Genomic DNA, 24,545 nt, shown 5'->3' with positions numbered 1-24,545 from the left:
TTAAACGATATGAATTACTGAGTGGAACGCTGAGCGTTTAGGATAGATCTCGTGAATGGGTTGCGAGACTACCTCATATGGTGGTCGCGTTAAACAACGAGGTAACGAGTGGACCTAACATGAAGCATGTCGATGTAATTGTGAACAAAACACATACCACAACGAAAATCACCTGATGAGCTACAACAACCAGTGTTGTGTAGCAAAGTAACATGAAACTGGTGAACTTGAGGATGGGGCAACAAGGGCAACTGATTCTGTGTGTAGTGTAACAACACATACAGTTTCCAGCTTGGTAAGATCTACTACGCAACCCCTAGATTCAACAGCTCCTCAACGTGGATTTGTACGTGGACAATTCAGGTAATTCTTGAAAACATCCAGCTACCGCCAGATTGGATACGGGGTCACAGACGCTAGAGGAGGGACTCACCAAACGCGCCAACTAAAAGCTCTAACAAGAGTCACAAGCCACTGATGAACGAAGCTCCTCCAAGTCTATTACATTCAACACATGTCAGAGAGACATTTTCGCGTATATGACTGAGACTACTATCGATTCTGTCCACGGTAAATCGTCTTACGTCATTAGGAAATAATTGCCACAACAAAACTGTGTTTCAGCACGCGAAGTGGTTATTTTGTCGTTGTTTCAGCGTTATGACAAACTCCACACCCAGATAAAACAGGTTCCATATTTTTGGATCATCTCGGGCATAATTTGTCAAGATTTTTCTTCACAGCGTTGATAATTTCTTGTGACGTTGTTGTTGAAGGTGCCGCTTTTAGCAACCCTGTGTAACTGAGATATTTTTTGTTACTTTAGACAAAGTTAAATTTGACCATTAGATGCGACCATCGAGAATCCAGATATTGGTATCAGATGTTGTTAATCCTTGAGACGAATGAATTGTTATTGCATATCCCAGAGTCCAACACGATGGGTTTGGTAGTGAAACGACTTGCGTCTCGTACGTCGACAACGTCTGTTATACAGCCTCTACTGGAACCTTGCCGATATCATTAAAAACGTGTCTTCGTCTCATGCCGGTTCTAGGAATTGCAACAAGTGTATTTTGTCGGCTTGTATCTGTTGGTCGATATCATCACTGAACTAGTTGATCAAGAAATTTTTCATTGTGAAGCTCAAATAATTTACGCAGAAGTAAATCATGGACGTTTCTCCTGGATACAACTATTAGATCATTAGCGAGACATAAGTTCCAGAAATCTGACATTGGAGCCTCTGAAATTACGGTACGCAAAAGTTCACACTGAATTGTGTAAGGATGTAATCTGTTTAACGATTTCAGTTGTCGTAGTTGTTCATCCTGTGATAGATAGTCGTACAAAACGTCTTCACAGTGCCCAACATAGTTGATCAACCATTCGTGTCGTAATTCACATGTAAACGCCGAAGGCTGTCCATGATCGCCATATGATAATAACAGTATATTTTGTTGATAACCAAGCAAGAAACATTTGTAAAAGATCTTTGGATACTGGATAAGCCTCATCCCAGATAAGTATTCTAGGAATATATTTCTCACCCATTAGTTCGGGGGTACATGAATCACCTCGCCATCTAAAAAAAATGTGATACGTGCATGAGCTGAAACCACGTTGCCTCATCTCTCTAGCAGACCGGTGAGTTGGCGTCAACACAATCATGTCGGAGTTTTTAAATAATTCTATCGCACGTGTTGTTTTACCAGAACTACCTTGACCATTCAGAGGGCCTTTCTATGTCTCATGATTAGATCGTTTACTGACGGTGATAATGATGGTTCTGACAAATTGACATTAAAATAATAAACATCAGGTGCTTTAATATAAGCTGAGTCGAGATAATTAAGTATTTTTCACGTTTTATTCTCGATGAACCCAACCGCCATCGCTAGCATTATCGATAAATGGTTTCAAAAGAACCATTTTACAACGACTAATATAAAAAGAATCTGTGGCGACTCCAACAACGTCATTAGAAAATCTGTAAAATCATTGATAATAGGTGTATTGACGAGTATGCCAACATAGATGATCTCAAATGATTAAACTGAGGAAAATTGCCTTGGTAGTAGATAACTATTGTACCTAAGTTTCTTCAATCTTGCATGATTGCTTTTATCCGTGATACTAATACACCTAGCGCCGCTGGGTCCTTGACAAAGAAATCGAATTAGGCTGGATCCATGAATAATCTTGTACAATCACGTGCATTTATCAGATGATGAACCCTGAACAAACAGACCGATAAGTGTTCTGCAGATATATTTGTCGTCTTGTGGTAACCAGGCAGATTTTTTGTGATTTGTATGAAATTATTTCAGAAGTTACATTCAATGAGAATCTTATCATCGAGCACATATCGTTATAGCTCTATTGGAGCCAAACCACGCTGACGTTTTGCGCAACAATCGTTGAGATTTACACTGGTATCCGGTTTATTAAAATGTCTACCAAATCAAATTGGCATCACAGGATGAATACTCACTGAAAACTCGAATGATTCAATCACAGCAAGTCCGGTAGGATCGATATATGATATTGGATTGTTTATTGCAACTCGAGTCATTTCGTGTGTTGAATGCCCAAATCACTCAAACTAACTATGACAGTCTTCTAGTCTAAGAAAAGCTGCGGGAGAAGCAGCATATTGTCATAGGAAATCATGTTGAATGTGTTATATTTTCTGTTCCAAAGACCACCATTGCCAAACTCAACATATGATTGTGATGCATCATCGATAAATTCTTTTGAAACTGGATGCCGTTTACATTTTTGTTGGGCTATATAAGCTACAACGGACGACGCTGTAAAAGAAATTCAACGAGTAAATTATTGTTGTTGCTGTCATAATTTACCACAATCTGTTTCATCGTACGTTGAAGTGATTCCTTCCGATAAAGAACGCCCGATGGCAGAAGAAATTGATCCAGTGTTGATTCATCTGACTCAGTCATCTCCGTGAAATAACCAGACCTATACAGGGTCAAGCTTACTTATGTTGTAGATTCCTTCACAAATATCGCCGTCATAAAATCGCATTATTCTCTTCCTTAGAAATATTGTCAACGAGTCGATCCACGCATGTGAATTATGATCATATACAATTATTGGAGCACCCTTAATACAGTATTTACCAGAATTGTACTAAATCTCATTGGTTATTGTTTTTCACAATTATTGGAATTTTCAGTGTTTCTTTTTTCTAAAATAACCACGTCATCTGTCTTAACTCTATTGGTAATAGAGTTTTTACATTGTGCTATGGTTTTTTTTCTTGATTCTGTTAATCCATTTCCTCGTCTCGAGTTTACAAAATGTTCTCTGACATGTTGAGCAACAGAATTGAGTGAGCCTGTTACAATCGTTCAAGAGGAGCTATTTAAACGACACATTGTGTAAACAATGGCTGTAGCAGGTGATCTTTCTTGTTTTACATGATCCATTTTATCACGCATAAATCACTGTGATCCATCTGATGTTTTGCTCAGGTATAAATTATATTTTGATAAACATTACTTCTTTTGGTCCTGTAGATGCTGTACTATTTTAAACGTCGACCAAATATGAACATCACCATAGCTGTAAAAACTAATTCTTTGCTGTTTTTTTACATCATGCAATTGTAGTTCAAGTGGTATTTGTTTTCTATCATCATTATGTTGGTCAAAATCAAATCTTGATGTTGACGGCCCAATCACAGACAACCTTATAAACTAATCTTGTGTTCCTGCTATTGATCTGATGTCTTTTGGTGATGAGATTTAAATCTGTTTTCGATTTTGGAAACGTGATTTTGTTCCCAGTGAGATCTTGATATTGTTGCTTTAGTAATCTAGCTTCATCCCAACGTGACATGCTATATGATAAGATTACTTTAAATGAACTTGTTCTTAAATTAAACAATATAAATTATGCATAAAGATCTCAAACAAAACACTTGTAAATGGTTGATAGTTGGATCATTCCCAAAAAATGTGAACAATCCCGCCGTGATGAGTATTGTGGCATTCATGCATATTGTGTTCCGCAAGGAAACACAGGTCCCAAACCTTGTCTGGTATATGGAATCAGAGTCAAGGGCAAAACTCAAATATGTGTACGGTGTTGAGGAAAACAATTGCTAATTGAAAAGATATTTTGAAATAACAAATGATTCAGATGATGCAAAAATTAAAAATCAGCAACATTACATTGACTGTTGTATTAAAAACAATAAAATTGATCAAATTAGTGAGAAATCTGTTGAACAGGTGAGTTAACCAAGACAGTGAGAAATCCTTTGAACATGACAGCGATTCAGTTGACCAAGACATTGATTCAGTTGACCAAGACAGTGACGTGTTTAGGAAACATTCAGTGTTCACCAAATATGAATCCAATCGAGCTGGAGTTAGACGAAATTTGTATAAATAAAAACCCACTCGGAAAGATCAACAAATATGGATATCTTCCTGTTGGTGTCAGATTTCAAGTGAAACAAATAAAAAACTATTTAGCACAAAGGTTCATGTATGAGTGTTTCGATGAGTAATCAAGGACGATTTAGTGACTGATCATATCAATTCTATCAGAACAGAAAATCATATTGAATATCTAGAAGCTGTCATGCAAAGGGAAAATAATAAACGCGGAAAAATCGGAAAACATAACAAACTACCAAGACAAGTTAATCAGTTAAGTTAGGTGCGGGTGAAATAATTAAATTTAATTCGATGTACTCAGTAGAAAGTATTTCGATATTAATTCGAGATCAATTCAAAATTGAACAGACGGTAAATATTACTATGCTACATCAAAACGACTAAATCAAAAAATAAAAATATTGTTTATTATTTAGTGAACATATAACAATTCTAGCTGAGCTGATAACACATATTGTTTGTCACTCATGTTGATGTTTTATTAACAAACATATTCATATCTTATAGCACATAAAAACATCATGATGTGACACATATATTTTATGTTACTCTTCTTTGGTCATTCTAACGGTTCCATGTTTTCTTTTTTTGCGTCATTTTTCACCCATTCTGGCGCTCTTTAGATCAGCTGACCCCCTCCTTACTATGTAGTTCATAAAATACTCACATTTTGTAGCACACAAAAAAATATCACGATGTGTCACACATAGTTTATCTTACCATGCATTCGCCATTCCAACGGTTCCATGTACTTTTTTGCGTCATTTTTCTCTCACCCCATTCCCTTCTGACCGCTCTTTGGTATGATCACCCCTCCTGCTGCTTCTCTTTTTTCTAATGCAGCCCGCTGTAAGATACACAGCAGGAAATATATATCATTTAGAAATAGGATACAGAACAGGAAATACATGTGGTCAACAAATATGACAAAGAACAAGAAATAGATGTGATTAAGAAGTATGAAACAGAAAAGGAATAGTTGCTATTTAGAAATGAAATATTAAACGGGAGATAGACGTCATTTGGAAATATGATACACACCACTAAATAAATGTGATTTAGAAATTTACAAAATCTTTGTGCAGTATCTACCCTTAACAAGACCATACGTTTAACATCGCTTAACATTTTGTACGCGTCAGTTATAAATAATTGGCCAGTCGGTCTAGAATATGTTGCTACGGAAACTGTTCGCTATTTGGGTTACACATGTAGCGGACGTAAGTTCGATACTAAAATTGGAATGTGTTATGAACATATTATGTTGAAGTTCCACGCTCAGGCTTGATGTCTTAACGGTATTTGCATCTACAGTGATTTTTTTCAGTAATTTAGGCGTCATTTTGATTTGGAGAAAGTTGTTTTTTTTTCAACGAGGCATAACACATCGTTATTAGTTAGTACTCAGTGCTTTGAGCGTCCGCCTCTGATGCGGAAGGTTGCGGTTTAAACCCCGGCCGAGTCATACCAAAGACTGATACAAATGGTATTAGCAGCGGCCTAGCAAGGCGCTCAGCATTAAGAGGTTAGTTCTAGGACAGGTCGGCCTGGTATCAGGATAATATGTCTGATTGTGACATTATGCTACATGCCTGCGGCATGAGCCCCAGTGCTAGACATCACTAAAACCTGTGACACCACAGCCATCGTAGCAGTATGACTGAAAAATTGTTAAAGCTACGTTACAGTTACAAATCACACACACAGTCAGTACTCTGAGACGTTAGACACACAGAATGTCAACGTGTTTTAATATGGATAGGCAAGGTTACAATTGCCTGAGGTTACCGGTATTTTCAATACTGAATCTTTATTGATACATTGTCATGCCAACGGGAAGGCGCTACATGATATTTCCGTAAGCATGTATTTACGTTTTGCAAGAGCAACGTTTCCTAAAATACATTCGAAATTAGTATTGCATGGTCTCAACCTATTTCCACCAACTTACACACAATGCATGATATTATGTAATCTATATATAAAGCAGGTAATATCGAGACAACAGCTGCTTGGTGTAATGACCTAGATTTGTTCCATTTCTTATGGCAAACCAGCAGTCTTCCATTTTATGGAACCTATGTGTAACTCTAGAATTGAGGCTTTACCAAAATGGGCCAAAATGGACCTTTAGTTCGAAAGTTGGTGGAGGTAGAAACTGTTAGAAAAATTTCAAATGCAAATTCTTCAAATTTTCTTGTGAAAATTAATAACATAAGTACATAAAAACTGCTGGCGAATTTATTTAGGCGTGATAATATAGTATTGAAGCTACACAGTCATGAAAAAATACTGGTGATCTGTGGTAAGCGTGGCAATGACCAGACGCAGATTGTGTAATTATTTCATTCTCTCTCTTGACGTCTCCCATATCTAGTTCTTACCAATGTGCGATAGCTCGAAGTACTGAAAACGTACGACACATTGATTTCTAAAACGTTAGCTGTAAACGCGAAAGCCTCTCAGAAATCAAAGGCTATACATGCAACTTGTCTCTAAGTATGTATTTGTCTAAATAGCCATTTATTAGAATATACAAATACTATTTTCATAATTTATACCCATTTTATTATCAAACTTGCATCGGGTACCTATGGCTTGTTTGTAAAAGAGTAAGCAGTGTAGTGGAGACGTATATTGTGTTGAGTATAATGAGTACAGGAACAAGTAACTCTTGCAACTCACTTGTCCCAGGGACAATTACTTTATGAACTTTTTTCCTGCAACCTGCATATGGCATCGTTTGTAATCAATACGATTCATGCATATATTTTATCGACATATTTAATTAATGTAATGATTTATCAACACATATTATCGATTTTTGCTGTTGCTTTAGATATACGCCGTTTTTTTAGAGCATGCTAGGCTATATATGCCGGCTAGTATAACTGGTGGAAAAAGAATCAGTGAAAACACGAGAAGAAACAAAAAACACTGTTCCACGGGAAACTACTGGCAAGTTTCTGCAAAAAACACATTGGCTGATCCAAAACCTCGAACCTACGTGTCATAAACAAGAATGATTGTGTATTAGATTATCATACATGTAATGAGAAAAATGTATAGGTGCTAATCTAAAGACTGTTCATCAACAAATATGATGCTGTTGTCTGATGACCACACTTCGACCAACATGAATACTCCCAGTCAGCAGCATGGTTGTGGAATGATCTACTGTTTATACACTCGTCCTGGCCTGCTGAAAGATCCGTCTAGAATCTCACTATTATCCGTCGAACCAACGCCACAGACGTCACCCATGACTACGGATTCGGGATAAAGAACTCCATCCAAAGTCAACGACTTCCAGAAACGGCTTAAATTAATTTTAAAAATGAGCGATGTAACACGTAAGATGTAGCTATACATGTGTGTAGGTAGAAATATAGTGATATATGCGACGCAAGCCTGCGCATTAACTGTCTTCGTTAAATGTAAAATTCAGCTACAAGAGGTCTAACCTGAAACAATTTCTATCTGACAATATGCCGTTATCTGGCATAGGTTTGACTTTCTTTAAATATAAAATATCTTCCGAAATATTTGATATATTAAACTAATTTATCACATAGAACCGATAAGAAGAAAATAAAGTTTAAATTTGCGAATACATCTACAGATGAAACACGGAGAGACAAATGGGGTAAAAGCACCCCTCTTTCACTGATGTGCTTTTTGTATTCAACATTAAGTTATCAGAAATCGCCATCACTAAAATCATACATCATGGGTAACAAAGAAATCTACATTTACATTTGTATATAGGCCTAATAGAATAGTTCCTACATCTTAGAAAAGATAATTTGTTTTTCCTGTTGCATTCTTATCACACCAGTCAATGAAGGTTATATATAGAGAAACATTACACATTCGTAGTTGAGAGAAATGGCACTGTCGACTCTATGTAACTTCGTGTCAGTCAACTTTGCGCAACCATATGTTGTCAGCATGTACATTTGAGTCAGGTAGTAACTTCTTTCATGCCATACTCACTCCAAAGTTTCCTTGTGGAAGCCATGAAAGCGTGCAGGGTATCAAAATTTCCGAAATACCGTATATTTCAACAAAACTCAGTGGTTTGTCGATTTCACATATTGGGCTATTGCGTATAGTTCTTGATCCATCATTTGAATGGCATGTCTTTGTCCCAGCTGAAACGTTGGCTACAGTAGAATGCGTGGTAGTCATACCTGCTTTTTCTGCTGCAGTGATCAGAACCTGCAAGATAAAAGTACATGAATTCGTCTGTCGAGAAGGAAACTAGTGGATTTCTGTCTAGAAAGGTACACCCTGACTGCTTGGTAACTCAACATTGCCATTGCTGAATTGCTTTTTTCAGGATATCGACACGAGTACCTTATGATCATGCTGCTGATTAGAGATTTAGGGATCCAGTTACCAGTTAATGTTTTGATCGGTACTTGAGCGTCACAAATAAAGAACATCTGTAAACATGATACAATCTTTCAGTTCGTGGAGAGCAAGGAAATGTTCCATCAACTGGCTAATTCTGAAACAACTCATGCCGTTGAATGGCATTAATTTTCTTCATCAGAATTTTTTAAATATTAACGTCTACATTTTCGTTACCTAATTGTATTACAGTTTCCACTGCAACACCTACTCCCGGCAGCTTGTACCCTCCAAAATGTTGTAAAAGCAAAAAGCATCATCAATATAAAACGTGCAGAAAAATGCTCATTTTATTCAATGATCGATAATTTCCAACTCAATTGCCACTAACATCGCCATCTTTTTTCGGTCGCAAGACCTACACATACATTGAAGGTAAGCGTTATGTCGTCTACGTCCAATGTATGCAGAGTACATAATTCTAATAATTACCCCCTCCCCCAAATAATAAACAAAGGTGGAATGATGTGCCTTACATCACAACGCTACGATTTAGGCAGTTGTCCAGATCTTCAGAACACTAGTTCTGCATCAGTCATGTTGTGATAAAGTTCCGTTATGGATGCCGTGTCAATGTGCAAGCAGTGTCAGTGTTAAGGTCCCGTTAGGTTGAAAACGCGAAGAAGATGACAATGCCAGGAAACGACTGGTGGCGAACGAGTTCGAAATTATAAATTAAGAATGAAATGACTAAAATTTGTGAATTTTGTATATCCTTCATTTTTTACAGTTTAAAATTTGTAGGAGGGATATAAGCTGCCGTGAGTAAGTGGGTTTGGTCCGAAACTATAGTCTGCCTTAACTGTTGACTGAACTTTGCCAACTAGCATGCAAATCCCAGAATTTGTTCTCGATCGTTTGTTTAATGCAATTGCATGGAGGAGTTTTCTTATTTCGTCATAGATATGCCAACTCCATGTGAATGAAAGGTGTCTATAGCTAAACTTTTGATATCTTCGCGGGGAGTTAACAGCAAGTCTAATAGAACGATGCTTATTTACCCTCCGACTTTCGCAAACCATGCATTATCCAATATTAAGGCTCGTCGTTCTACGTTGTCTTGGTTCAAAGTCAGGGTCTGCTGTATTGTATGCTTTATTGCCGAGTAACTATAGCATTGATGTATCTGGCAGAGGCGGGAACTTTCTCTCGGAGATTATACACTAACTTATGATGCAATTCCCGATTCTTTTCTATTCATTTAAGGACGTTCTCATTCATGAATTCCAATAGATACTTACCGCAAATAAATGTAATGATTTAATGTTTATTTTTTTTATATAAAGACTAACCTACATTCTCTTTCAGTCAAAGTCAAATCTGTACAAAAATACAGTGTCCACCATCAGACAGCAAAAGCTGCATACAAAATAAAGGCTGATGTAATATTTATTATCTGTAGCTATGGGAAGTATTGCTAAGAATTTTTTTCACTCAGTTTAATTTCTGTACCCAAGATGTGAAATAAAAAACTACTCTTCAGGGGTTCTTCACTAATGAATATTCGTGTATGATCCTTTTGTGTTTGGATACAGTATTCAACATAAGTGCTGCACGTCAATCCTTTTTTACATAGCAACGTTCCAACTTTGGATTCCTGCAAAAGAAATCTGCATTCTATAACCTTTACACTCAAGGTCATTTGGGTATGGTAGACATTAAGCTACAGCAATACTTCCTTTTTTTAGCTATGCCATTTGCTTAAAAGTCACGCCATTCCTTGTGGAATCAATGCAATTAACATCCACTCGATTCTCACCTGCATTTGAATTGACATTATTTATTTCACCTTGATATGTTTATATACCCACAGGAGAACTTTTAATTAATTTCCCCAGAAATCAATTTGGACATGGATGGAAATCTACAAACAGATGATGTGAATTGCTCACAGAGGACGACATCAATTTGATAAAATATTATGTTAACGATAAAAATGATAGTTGGTTTCGTCTGCACCTTCCATGTCATCCTAGTTGAACTCTTACAGATATCATCACTTCAAGGAGGCTATTAACTCCGTGGTACAATTGCACAGCGAAAGTTTCAAGTTTGTATACGTCAGCATTTTTACGGTTTTGAAATTTGCCACTAAATGTTCCAAACTTTAGAATCATATTTATAAAAAAATTCAAACACGATGAAGAATATATGTCCAATTGTTATTTCACTACTCAGTTGGGTATGTATAATATATAATTTACTCATGCAGCTATGAAATCAAAGAAAATGTGTATCGACTTATGAAACCTCTTTTTCATGTCTAATATGTGCATATATCCATAAATGATACACTTTTGTCATACATTACATTACACTATCTTTGTGAAGTAATGAGAGAGAAATATGAATGGTTCCTACTCAGCACGGCATCTGTTTATCCCATGCTGCTCATAGCAGTTGGTTCTGTGTTCTTAACTTTGTAAATAATCATATACAGTGATGCGGGAACTATTGATAGTTGTTATATAAATTTAATACGATTTGAAAAATATTGACATGCGCATTTTCTATGTAAATGTATCGGGATAGCAATTTCAAAATTAGATCTGCGGATGATGTCGAAATCTTTGTGAAAATAAGCAATAATCCCTTCAGTGGCGTCATATTACATGACCTCAGTTAACTTATTTGCAGACGTAGTTCCCTTCATACTATTAATACTCTTTGCATATATAAAGCAGGTTTTTATCATATCACCGAACATTTAATATTTTTTGATTATTTATAGAGATTACTCAGTGATGTGCAGTATTTGGGAATCTCTTATCAGTGCTTGCAATTTTATTCAGATATAGTTTAAGAGGAATTATTTATTCAAATTATTCACTGGAATTACAAAGTGCTCATTGAAGTTTTGATCTAAGACACTACATTGAGATTAGTGAGGAAGTATTCAAATAGATCCTGGTTTATATCATTCTGATAGATCAAGACGTATACGATTCATTCAAAACATGTCATACTTTTGGACTTGTGATAGGATATTTGGATTATTGTTAATTTAGTTTACAAAACTTAAGTATCTTCTGAATTTTAACTTTGTATTCTATGTAAATAAATGTATTGCTTCTCTTTTAAAACTTGTTGGTTTTGTTTCTTTATTTTACATATTTTAAGATCATTAGTCAAAACAATTCACAAATACCGTCATGACAGTTTATAAACTGCAACAGGCAGTTGTCCCGTGATAGATTATATACGTTGAAATTAAATATGCAGACGAAACAAACCATTATTTATAATGCACAATTGATAATTTATCACGTTGATGTGATCCTATATCAACAATTTATAACTGTTTCCTCGTAAATCCTGATTTTGAAATTAATTTCAGGAAAAGCTAGTTCTGGTCTTCCTTGGGGAATAGAAACAGGACGCAGCAACTATTTGACCTTTTCAACTGATAATTCGAACCTCCAACACCAATGCACTAAAAGCGATTTCATGAGATGGTGTGATAGTAACTGTATAGGCTCCACAGCAGGGGCAGATTAAAAAGATCCGGTTCTATGGGGTGGGGTTAATAAGCAAATGTGCAATGACGTTGTGGGATGAAACCCTTATTGGAGCTCATGGGGTGACGCCACCTAGAAGTTTCTGCAAATGAAGCGTTTCCATGACATAATTGTAACCATCATACTGTAAGGAAAACACACCCTAAACGTTCCATTGTCTCGCTCTGATCTACCACACAACCCCCCATGCCGATCCGTCGTTGCAGAGTACATTAATACCTTAATGGTTTCCAAACGTTTTGTCACTCTTTGATATTTTATTGGCTCTTTTGCACACTTTAATGGCACACCCTTACGAAGCCAGTTTTGAGCAAATGTGGATGATTTTAAGAACAAATTAAATATGGAGGTCTCTGACATAAGGGAGATCGGAATAACATACGATACCTTGCTATATTGACGTTTCAATTTATCCAGTCTAGTTACAGCTTTTATATTTCATGAAATTGCAGAACTTTATTTCTTGCAATAATTGTCCCTCCCACTAAATGACGTGCACTATTTGACAAATTATTTTTAAAAAAAGGAGATAGGAAAGGTCTTAGGGCACCAGGACATACAACTGTATTTGTGCTCTTTAGATCTCGATTTGAATCATATTATGTTCACACATGTATAAACAATGTAGACATTTTCCTATAAACGACCATGAATACTAATGTTTAGACAATATAGACACCTTGCCCTTTAAACAACGATGGAAACATACATATGGAAAATGTATCTAACCTGCCGTATAAACAACGATGTACACATATTTATAGACAATGCATATAACATGTCGCATAAACAACGATGTACACATATTTATAGACAATGCATATAACATGTCGCATAAACAACGATGTACACATACGTATAGAAAACGTAGATACTTTGCCCTACTAACAATGATGTACACATATGTATATACAATGTATATATCATGCCATATAAACAACGATGTACACGTCCGTGTAGAAAATGTATATACTCTACCGTATAAACAACGATGTACACTTACGTATGGATAATGTATATACCTTGCCCTACAAACGATCATGTACACATACATATAGACAATATATATACTCTGCCTATAAACAACAATGTACACATACATGTAGACAATGTATATACTCTGCCTATAAACAACAATGTACACATACGTATAGACAATGATTATACCTAGCCCTGTAAACAATGATATACAAGTAAGTAAAGACAATGTATTTGAAAAGTATACTGTACCTACCTGAAGAACACCTATGACGATGCCAATGTGCTTTAGAAAAGAAACAGCGTATATGCGAAGAAGAAATGTGGTGCATAATATTGCAAAGCGTAAACCTGCCAGTCACTACTAGAATAGACATGAGTGAATCTGCGACAACAATTAGATAATTATAAAAACACATCTGCAGTCCGTGTTATGTGTTAAATCAATACCATATTACACACTGTGTGTTGTGTGATTTGGATTTGTAACGTAGCTTGAACAATTTTTCAGTCATATCGCTACGATGTCTGCAGTGTGACAGTATATAGTAATGTCTAGCACTGGGGCATCATGCCGCAGACGTGGCATGATGTCACACCCAATCATATTATCCTGACACCAGGCCGACCAGTCCTAACACTAACCTCTTAATGCTGAGCGCCAAGCGAGGCAGTTGTTAGTACCATTTTTGTAAGCCTTTGGTATAACTCTGCCAGGGATCGAACCCACGACATCCCGCATCCGAGACGGACGCTCTATCCATTTAGCCACAGAAGCGGTACCTTCCAAATGGTGAAGAACCGTCAAAAACTAAACATAGACCGATTAAAAGTGATGGAATAGTTTGTATTCAGCCATTGAAAAAACTCAAAATATCAAACAACATCTTTCTTTCGTCTCCTCAGTGAAACTGATATGCCTCCGGATCAATCATTTATACAAATGGATATCTCTGAGCATGATTATATTATTGATCAAAACAATGCCCCCCCATCCCCTCCCTCTCTAGCTATTGGTCCTAATGAAATAACTCATCGATGCTATGTGTATATATATATATATATATATATATATATATATGTTCTTTTATGTTTACAATGTTTTTACTTTATAATTAATATTTTAATTTAGAGGTATGGACTTTGTAGTCTGAAATAAAGAATTCTTATCTTATCTTATCTCACATAAAACACACACACACACACACACACACACACACACACATATATATATATATATATATATATATATATATATATATATATATATATATATATATATATATATATATATATATATATATATATATATATATATATATATATATATATATATATATATATATATATATGTTCTTTTATGTTTACAATGTTTTTACATATATATATATGTTACCCTATAAATCCAGAACATATGCTCTTCAATAAATGCTTGCATCAGTCGACCATCTCTGTCTGCGTGGGTTCGAGACTCGGATTCAGCTAATGTGCTATGTGAGAAAGCTTGCCAGTAGCTTCTCGTGGGTCGGTGGTTCTTTCAGGGGTTTTCCGGGTTCTTCCTCCAGCACTAATACTAGCCGCCATGTATAGCCTATCGTGTGCTGAAAAATGGTGTTAAACCTTACAACAACAACAACAACAGTCGACCATACCTTATATTTAGAAGCGTGCCAACGTAACATTTAAGTGTGAAGAAAAATTCGGTTCTTGTGACCCTTGCAACTAGAGACTATTTAAAGAAATAGCTGTTTTGCAACATTAGTTCAAAGAGTTTTTATAACTTATTAAAGCGAGATAAACTTAGACTTTTGCACAAGTCTGATTTGGGTCAGGATTCTCGACTGTTAACCATCTACTTCTGATTTTAATACAATTAATTAATTCTTTGATGAACAGAACTATGCAAGATTTGTCTTTTGTGATAAAGGTAATGCAGTGGAAGAAGTTTGGCCGTAAAGAACATCTACAAATGTTTGATAAGCGGAAATAGAGGTACATTGTTAAAGGTATTTGAAAATTATCTTTGAGATAGGGAACATATATTAATTCACGAGACTTCATTTTTAGAATGTGGGGCTTTTTGTCTGGTTCCTTTCTTTAATTACACAGATTAAAGAAACACAACGAACCAAAACGGTGCTTGTAATACACTGTTTGCTGATGATTCCAATATATTGTTTTATTGATGATGATGTTGCTACCCGTTATAATAGCGTAATTATAATTTTGCGTCTATCTCCTCTCGAGCAAAAAAAAACAACATTATCCATCAACTTCTAAAATAAAATCCATCTTTGCACAGAAAAGCAACATGATCATAAGCACGTTATATCTCTAAATGGCACGGTTGTAAATGTATATTCACCCAATCATATTTCAGTCTGATGCAAAATGGTGGCATAAGATAAATGTAATATTCCAAAATGGTGGAATCAGATAAATGTAATATTCCAAAATGGTGGAATCATATAAATGCAATATTCTAAAATGGTGGAATCGGATACATGCAATATTCCAAAATGGTGGAATCAGATAAATGTAATATTCCAAAATGGTGGAATCAGATAAATGCAATATTCCAAAATGGTGGAATCAGATAAATGCAATATTCCAAAATGGTGGAATCAGATATATGTAATATTCCAAAATGGTGGAATCAGATGAATGTAAATTCCAAAATGGTGGAATCAGATAAATGTTATATTCCAAAATCGTGGAATCAGATAAATCTGATATTCAAAAAATCGTGCTGAAAAGTTAGATATTCTCAGAGTCATTGCACTGGAGCCGAATGTGAATAATTAGAATCTATTCAAATTGAAGCAGCGAAAATAATTTCAGGCTTTTGTCAAGGTACTCCTAAGATAGTTCTATGTAACAACGTACATAAATGTATTGCCAGACAGCCCTAAAAACATATATAAGTATGAATACAACTTAGTAATGACTGTGGTATATCAGCTTGAGAAGGATGGAACAGGAAAGGAAAAAGAGAGGTATATTATATTAAAACGTTTAATATACATTCAATGGGACTGAAAACAGATATAACTATTTTGCTTTTATGCGGAAAAGTAATGATTTAAACATTCGTCCGATAAATGTACTTGATCTCAACAGTACATTAACATTTGTTTAATTTTAGCCACTCACTAAATTTGCCTTTCAGCAATGTATTAACATCGACAAAATAGTGAAATTCATAAACTGTATGATGTCAGACGAATAAGCTGTATATGCTTTAAGACATATGAACATTTTGCCATCATTCAATTTCAATAAGGTACCTATGATTTCGTATACGGAACGTTGTTAAAATTATTTTATTCTTTTCTGACTTACGTAGTAAAAGAGTTCGAAATAATAGGATATCTTAAATTAAGATCACACACACACAAGTTTGTGTGTGTGTGTGTGTGTGTGTGTGTGTGTGTGTGTGTGTGTGTGTGTGTGTGTGCGTAGCTTTGATTGACTGAACCAATCGACAGTAGGGGAATAAATGGGATAACTATTAATTATTCAGATATGAAAAGCCATTTAAAACTACACACAGACACACACACACACATATATATATATATATATATATATATATATATATATATATATATATATATATATATATATATATATATATATATATACATACATACATACATACATATATATATATATATATATATATATATATATATATATATATATATATATATATATATATATATATATATACATACATACATACATACATACATATATATATATATATATATATATATATATATATATATATATATATATATATATATATATATATATATATATATATATATATATATATATATATATATATATATATATCAGCAGCGTGTACAACAAAGATTTTAAATCTTTACTCTATTTTACAGGAACGAGTCCGGTTCAAAATATAACTGGTGTGGTTTTATTACAAATGCTCGAAGCAAGGTATGGTCCGCCAACAGGATTTCACAAACTATAAGCTAAAGTGCGATCGTTTGTAGCTCAAGAGGAACAAAAAGCACAGGAAACATCTTAAAAGCACAAGACACAATGGATTCTAAGCTTGCAGCGATACGCTACAGCCCATGCGATTGCTGAAAGGGCATGGTTGCAGTCAAGACGCTGGCAGAAGTCGCCAAAATCTCAAACCAAAAGTCCAGGGCGAGTGTCATCCAATAGGCAATGTTTTACCTTTGAGAACCATGCAAATTAACAAGGCAGCGTTTTATTGTTTTAAAAACTAATCAGTTGCACAAAGCTTACCTCTTGATTCAGCCGCACGACAAAGGTTGTGCGATGCAGGTTGACGTATGCTTGGTTGACGTCATCAACCATTACAGAAAAGATGAGCCCTTGACTACAAAAGATACTTCCGACTTTTCAGGCGCCCTGGCAAGTATCTATACAAACGTGACACTAAGCAACTACATGCTGCAGAATTACCCTGATCAGGAGTATAAGAGTAGTGAGTTGCAACTCTTGGCCAAGGGAATTGTGGAGGGGTTCAACCATACTCTGTTATATTGGCTGTTTGGGAACCAGTAGGCCCAGAAGATGTTATTTGCTGACAGCGAGACTGCAGGACCGCTTAATACAGAGTGGGATTAGTGGCTGCCGGCTCTTGTGGTGGTCATAAACGCTGAGGTACCGCCGTTGACAGATCTAGATATAATAATGCCATTCGTGAAACTCTGGCGTGGACTACGGTTGCAGAGTCAGTGACGCGGCCGGTCGGGCTAGAAGAGCATTGCCAGCCCTCTAATATCTTGGTGCGGTACCTATATGCTCCTGGAGAGGTTGAAGGCGGGTAACGGCGTGCTACCGACAATGTGTGTTCGCTCAAGATGTTCCCACTGATGACAGGACTGACAACGCAGTCAAGACGTATATATATATCATATTTTCGATTGTGAATCTCCACATTGAGATTTCGCTAACGAATAACTACGCTTCCTTATGTTTTCCGTAGTCTTCCCAAAAACGGAGTGGTTTGTTAGCTTTAACAAGTCGAGTTTGTCATTACTATCCGTAACAGGATTGAAGCCGAATGGATGATTGGACTGAAAGATAACGCAACACAATGTAAAGGATGAAAGATTATGAAACAAAAAAATAAATGTTCACTACAACACATACGCAAATTGACTTGCAGACCCAACCACTACACATCATATACGACTGCCATACTAAACGTTTTAAAGATTCATATATGTATAACACAAATATGAGTATGGTTCTTACATTCACAACATGCGTAATGAAAAGAATACGATCTACAGAGTCAAACAATACAAATGAACAAACACGAATACGATTCACAGAATCGTATCATACAAGATAAAATAGGTATGGTTCACACGACCATATGATACTATGAAAAATAAGTATGGTTCACACAATCATATGATACAGTGAAAATTGTTCTTAAGGCATACCAAATTTTGTTCTTGCCGTATTCCGTGACACTCGCAGCCCCATTTTGTTGTACATCTGAAAGTTCAGTTGCAGAAAGCATAGTGCTCCTTTCATCTCTGTCAGTGGTGGAACCAGTTTTGGGTACATTCAATAAATGGATCCCTCCTCCCTTCAGCCCTCACCCCTTTCTTTTTAATAATGCACGTTAATAAATACTAAGCCAGCGGTCTGGAACTCTCCTTTTCCCTGGAGCTATTGTTTTGTTTATGTGTGTGTCATTATGCTCCTCTGTATATTAAATGTCGATTACATGGACATTGACATCAGGTACGTTTGCTGCAAATGATTTGAGTGCAATATGGTCGACTCATTTAAAATCACAAGTTGGTGCACTATTTATCATGGCCCATCCATACAGGCTGGTGTTGTTTTGGTTGGATAGCTTATTGACTTTTGCTGTCATTGTATGGGCACATCAGGTTGTTCGCAGGCCATAACTCGGTATAAAAAAGCCGTCACAGATGTTCTTCTAAATAATAGGTTGAATGTATGTCAAAAGCAACATAGGACCTGGATTTCTGTTTTTGGCTGTGTTTAGCATTTTCGGCAGGATCTGCCACTGGTACTTTTAGTTCCTCGAAGTTTGCATAGATAATGTGCGAAACGAACATACGGCGGTCATAGATTTTTAAGAAGCGGATGATTTTGGATGGTTCCGGTAGGCATACCACGCGCTGAGGCATTTTTTGACATAAATATTGCTTTCATACGTACGCTAAGTATGATTTACCGTATTCTAATGTTATATTATAGTTGACAAAGGAAAGGATAATACGTAGATGCCAAATTAAAATGTTTTAAGATTGGGTATATCTAGCATTAAGAAATCGTCCACTTCTATAGCAGATACCGTGGTTATAACGTGAAGTACTCACTTCGCAGTGCTTCCCTTTTTTCACTGTTGTGAAAACGGTGACTTTTACTATTCTCATTATGAGACGAAATAAATTGAAAATTTAATAAATTACGTATCCATTTTTCTTCAAACTAATGTAATATAATTAATATAATTAAATATAGCATAATTAAATATAACATAATATATATAATTAAATATATTAAATTAATATAATTAAATATAATTAAACGAATATAATTAAACGAACAGACTGAGTACAAATTGCATTAGCTGTATCAGATGAATTAGAAAGATAATTATTAGAATTCGGTAATACATTCCATTTACTGCCTGAACGTGACAGGCGAGATCACGAGCTTGAATCAGATCTACCATTGTGAACACACAATGCTAGCTATTACATATAATCATGCAGTAGTTAAAACATTGCAAAAGACTTCTAGATGAATGCATTGGAGTCTGCTATCACAGTGTAACATTAAAAGCTTCCACAAGCAAGCAAAGTGGTTTTAAATACTATTGCGTCAATAAAACAGTCCTATCCCAGCGTTAAATGTATACGTTACAAAATGTTTGTGTATCTATATTGCATTATTAAATCAGCAATATTATCTGAACTTTATTGTTTTATTTACTACACTGTACTTTGAAATATAATTTGGTCAAACTTAAAGAAGATAAGAAACAATACTCACTGAATGCAGAAACCAAATATATGATCGCTCGAAAAGAGAGAATTAATGATAAGTTATCGTTTTTACAACTTGCAGGTTTGCGTGAAATAATGAATGTTGATCATTATTGATTGTTATTTATCACTATCTCAAGCATATTGCGGGATTAAAAAGCATTTCTGAAAAGCAAAACAAACTTCGAAGATAAAAGCACTTCATTTTCACTCTAGAGACAAGCTAGAAATAGCTCTATAAATAGACATTTAATCCAAAATTCTAAAATATTTTGGACTCACAACCGAGTATACTTAGAAACGTAATTGTATGTGCACCGAATGTAAATGATAGTCACGACGAGAATGATTTCCTTCTGATAACGTTAAACATTGTTGACATATTTTACGTTCTCTTGGGGTCTTATTAATGTTAGACCACGTACGAGCTTAAATTTCAAATACTTGACAATACCCTTTGTTTGTACTTATTCGAATTGGGATAAACACATTCATATTAACAGGGTAACTGTCAGGGTACTTTATGAAATGTTTTTCTCTGTATCTGAATAAAGTACGTGTTTCAACGATAGTGATAGTGTTCTGACATTAACAAACTGCAATGTATGTTTAAGAAAAGTAGAAGATGTTCTAAACAGTATATGATCAGCAGAATCTGCAAACTATGCTTAACACGATTCATCAACGACTGCTTTGCAACCCCAGCCATGTTAGACTATTTGAACTAGCATTTGAATATACTGCCTATGGACCATTGAAGTACTTAAAGGTTAAACTCGTTTCAAATGAAGATACATAAATTAATCTCCTTGACTATGTTTCTAATTTTAAATACAAGTTATTAGAGCCTTGAGAAGTTGTAAAAACTAATATGTAGTCTACTCAGACAAAAATGAAATTAAGGTGTGACAAATATTCAAAGAAAATGAATTTTTAGCCTGTAATAGTGTTCTGGCATTTTTACTCACACGTCAAAATTATCTTTAGGCTAATTATTTTGTTTTCTAAACAGTAAAAAAGAAAGTAAGTGATTTAAGTTATATTTTCAACACTCCTGGGAGCAGACCTCCGCCCTCAAATAAACTATAAATAAAGAAAAACCAAAACAAAAAATAAAATAACAACATCAAAAACAACAACACTGCCATGTAAATATGTTGAATGATTAAGTTGATAGAGATAGCCATGTTGATCATGGATCCAGATTAGTTGTACCTGTCCCACAAAGTATATACATCCACAAGAAAAGAATGAACTAAAGCAGCACTTAATTGTATATGAGCTCTTCTTTCCAAATGATCCTACACGATCTTATAAAATCTACGATAACATTGAAATTGTAGTTTCCATTACGTATAACAGCATCCGTACAAGATAAATCCTCTTAAACAAGAACGTTTAAAAAAATAAATTCCGTATTTGTTGGAAAATGATTTCACTGAACTAAGTAAATGTGATAGGTGTTTACTGCATATTCTTGTACAGAAACCATATAATATTTTCCACCTGTCCACATATTATAGAAACGTGAACGGTGTGGCCAAACATATTAATTTCCATTTCAAAGAATCGGTGAATGCATTTGCAAAATTGGAAATGCAAGATATGTCATCAAATTTGATCTTTTGAAATGGCTTCTGTCAAATGCCACTGACGAAAACGGCCAAGGGAATTTCGGCATTCTTAGCTCCAGATGGAATGTGATTCAACCCTTAATGAATATGTTTGCATCTTGTATAGGTACTTGTGATGCTTATATCAATGATGGCTCCATTTAAAATGACACTTAGAAAAATATTTTCGGGACGATAGCCTCAGTGATTTAAATTTGACAATTTAAATAAACGTTAGTTTTGTGTGATTGTATTAAATTTATAAGACCTATCGTGGAACACGTACATGTTAAACATATAGATGCCAAGGTCAAGGATATTTCTGAGTTCCTTGTGCCTATCAAACAAAAACAATTGATGGTAGTTTTGCATATGGCTGGATATTATCAGAAATCTTGCTCAATTTTTCCACAATTGCCGATCTCTTGAAAAAATTTTTAGTCAGAAAACTTAATTTCAGTGGTCTGTAAAATGTAGAATGGTGATAAGTCAAAGACCATACCTCAGAATGCATCAGCTTGTTCAGCTCCAATTTTCAACCAATCGTTTACAATTTAAAATGTCTGTTGATGAAAGTAATCAAGTGATACTGAACTTGCTGCAGTATTGATTCTAGAAAACAAAAATGGCGTAGATCACCCAGTGTGCTATTTTTCTAAAAGACACATAAATAAGCACAGAGAAATTATTTCACAATCGAGATGGTATGTCTGGCTTTGACATTTGCTTTACAGCACTTTGAAGTCATTATTAGTTGAGCTCCTTCTCCGATTATTGTATTTAGTGATCGCATCCACATAAGAGATTATTAGGGTTTAATTTTATGTTCCATGAATACAATATTAACATCAAGCACATTAAGTGAATAGATAATCTAATTGCAGATGCAGCTTCATGTGTATAGAAGTATTACATTGCTTCGTGTATATTTCATGTCATTCATAAGACTTCAACTTTTGTAATTTTAATCGCATGTATAGTTCACTTATATTTAAAGGAAAGCTTTATGATATAAATGTGTCTTTTTATATATGATGGAATGTGTTATATATAATTAGGTCACATTGTTTCCTTGTTTGTTTGTTTTTTAAATTCATTATATTCTATGGAAAATCGTATTTAATATTTGGATACCGTGTACAAAATCAAGTTTACTTTGTTCCTGACTAAAGACACTGATCTTGGTTTATTTTTATAAATACATACTACGTAGCTATTTTTGTGTATGGGGTTTAATATTGGGATCATTATCAATAGAAATAAATATGTTTATCTGGGTCTCGGTTATGGTTATTCCCCCATCAAAATACCTAGCATACATGACAGAATGGAAATTTCCACTAAGTAATATTTTCCGTTTCAGGAAAATGTAATTGTGCCTTAGCTCAAGTAGAGGTCTTTATAATCTTGTTTATCTAGAAATTATACATTGTTGCTGTAAGATCTTCAAGAGGAAATAGTCTTTTTGTTGTGTTCAGTATCTCATTTGACCTGATATTATATATTCAAAATATTATTCTCTGGAATTACAAAGTGCTCAATAATTTTCTTGGACAGAAACAGTAATAGGAAATATGGTGAATTCAGACAAGGATATCCTAAGCTATGGTCATTTGATTCATCTAAAGATTGTTGACAAATCATCACAGTTCATGCGATTGTTGCATTATTATATTCGAGACAACAGGCATATCAATACCTACAGCGTTGGAGCTTATCTTGAATACCACTCTAATTTAATTAAACCTTTATTCATTAGAACTGGTAATAATCTTTTAGGACTAGATGGGATTTGTTTTGCAATAATGTAAGTTCATTTTTTAAATGTTCTCTTTGTATTCTTATTAAATAGATAATTTATTCAATTTTACAAAACGTCTTGCTTTTCGCTCGTTTTTATTACTTTTGTTTGATCCATTAACCCCTAGCGCCACATTAACGCTTCATGAGGTAGCACCCTACTTCCGAGCTCTGTGGTGTCGAGATCATATATGATACACCATATAAAGTGGTATTGCAAATAAATAGAAAAATATAGAGTTACAATGATACCAACTAATCTGGACGTTCTCCTCGCATTACAAGATACAGTGGGAAAATCGTAAATTTTAAGATATGACTTATTTACACCAACAGTTCTCCGCTTCTCCAAACCGGATTTTGTGTCAGTATTTTAGACTTTTTGGCCTAGAAACTAATGAATACCTGTAAGCCTTTGCATAAGGTAAGAAAAGGTTGCGATTTGGTATAAACCGTAGACATGATCGAGATGGGTTTAATAAGCAGAAAAAAGAACTCGAACTTTAACCAATTTGCAAATGCGCGTTCGGAAATGCCAAATAAAACAGCTTCTTTAACACAACTATTCATCCGGCTAAATTAAAATATCATATTAGCAAATGTATTTGAATGTATTCAGAAGATACATTTCCTACTCCAGTTTCATAAGAAAATGAGAAAATTATCCAGGGTTAATGAATAAAGACCATTTAGTCGTATTTATTGGCCACACTAAATAATGGTTTACATTGGTACATTTTCATCAAA

General features: G+C 34.9%; 2 long non-coding RNA genes across 3 annotated transcripts in view; one reads left to right on the top strand and one right to left on the bottom strand.

Annotated features, from left to right (window-relative positions):
* LOC149800777 (uncharacterized) overlaps positions 1 to 23,873 on the top strand; it is a 172,530-nt gene extending 148,657 nt beyond the window's left edge. For both annotated transcript variants that reach the window (XR_016420562.1, XR_016420563.1), the window contains exon 2: positions 17,251 to 23,873. This is a non-coding gene — a long non-coding RNA (uncharacterized LOC149800777). The remainder of the gene's footprint in view (positions 1 to 17,250) is intronic.
* Positions 6,658 to 13,877, bottom strand: LOC149800778 (uncharacterized). The gene is made up of 2 exons (XR_016420561.1): positions 13,599 to 13,877; positions 6,658 to 8,651 (listed from the first exon to the last, which is right to left on the bottom strand). It is a non-coding gene; the product is annotated as an uncharacterized LOC149800778 (long non-coding RNA).
* Positions 23,874 to 24,545: the final 672 nt, after the last annotated feature.

Source organism: Sinohyriopsis cumingii, chromosome 4 (assembly GCF_028554795.1).
Source record: "Sinohyriopsis cumingii isolate HCF-2022 chromosome 4, ASM2855479v2, whole genome shotgun sequence".
Classification (NCBI taxonomy): domain Eukaryota; kingdom Metazoa; phylum Mollusca; class Bivalvia; order Unionida; family Unionidae; genus Sinohyriopsis; species Sinohyriopsis cumingii.
This window is presented reverse-complemented; position numbering and strand designations above follow the sequence as displayed.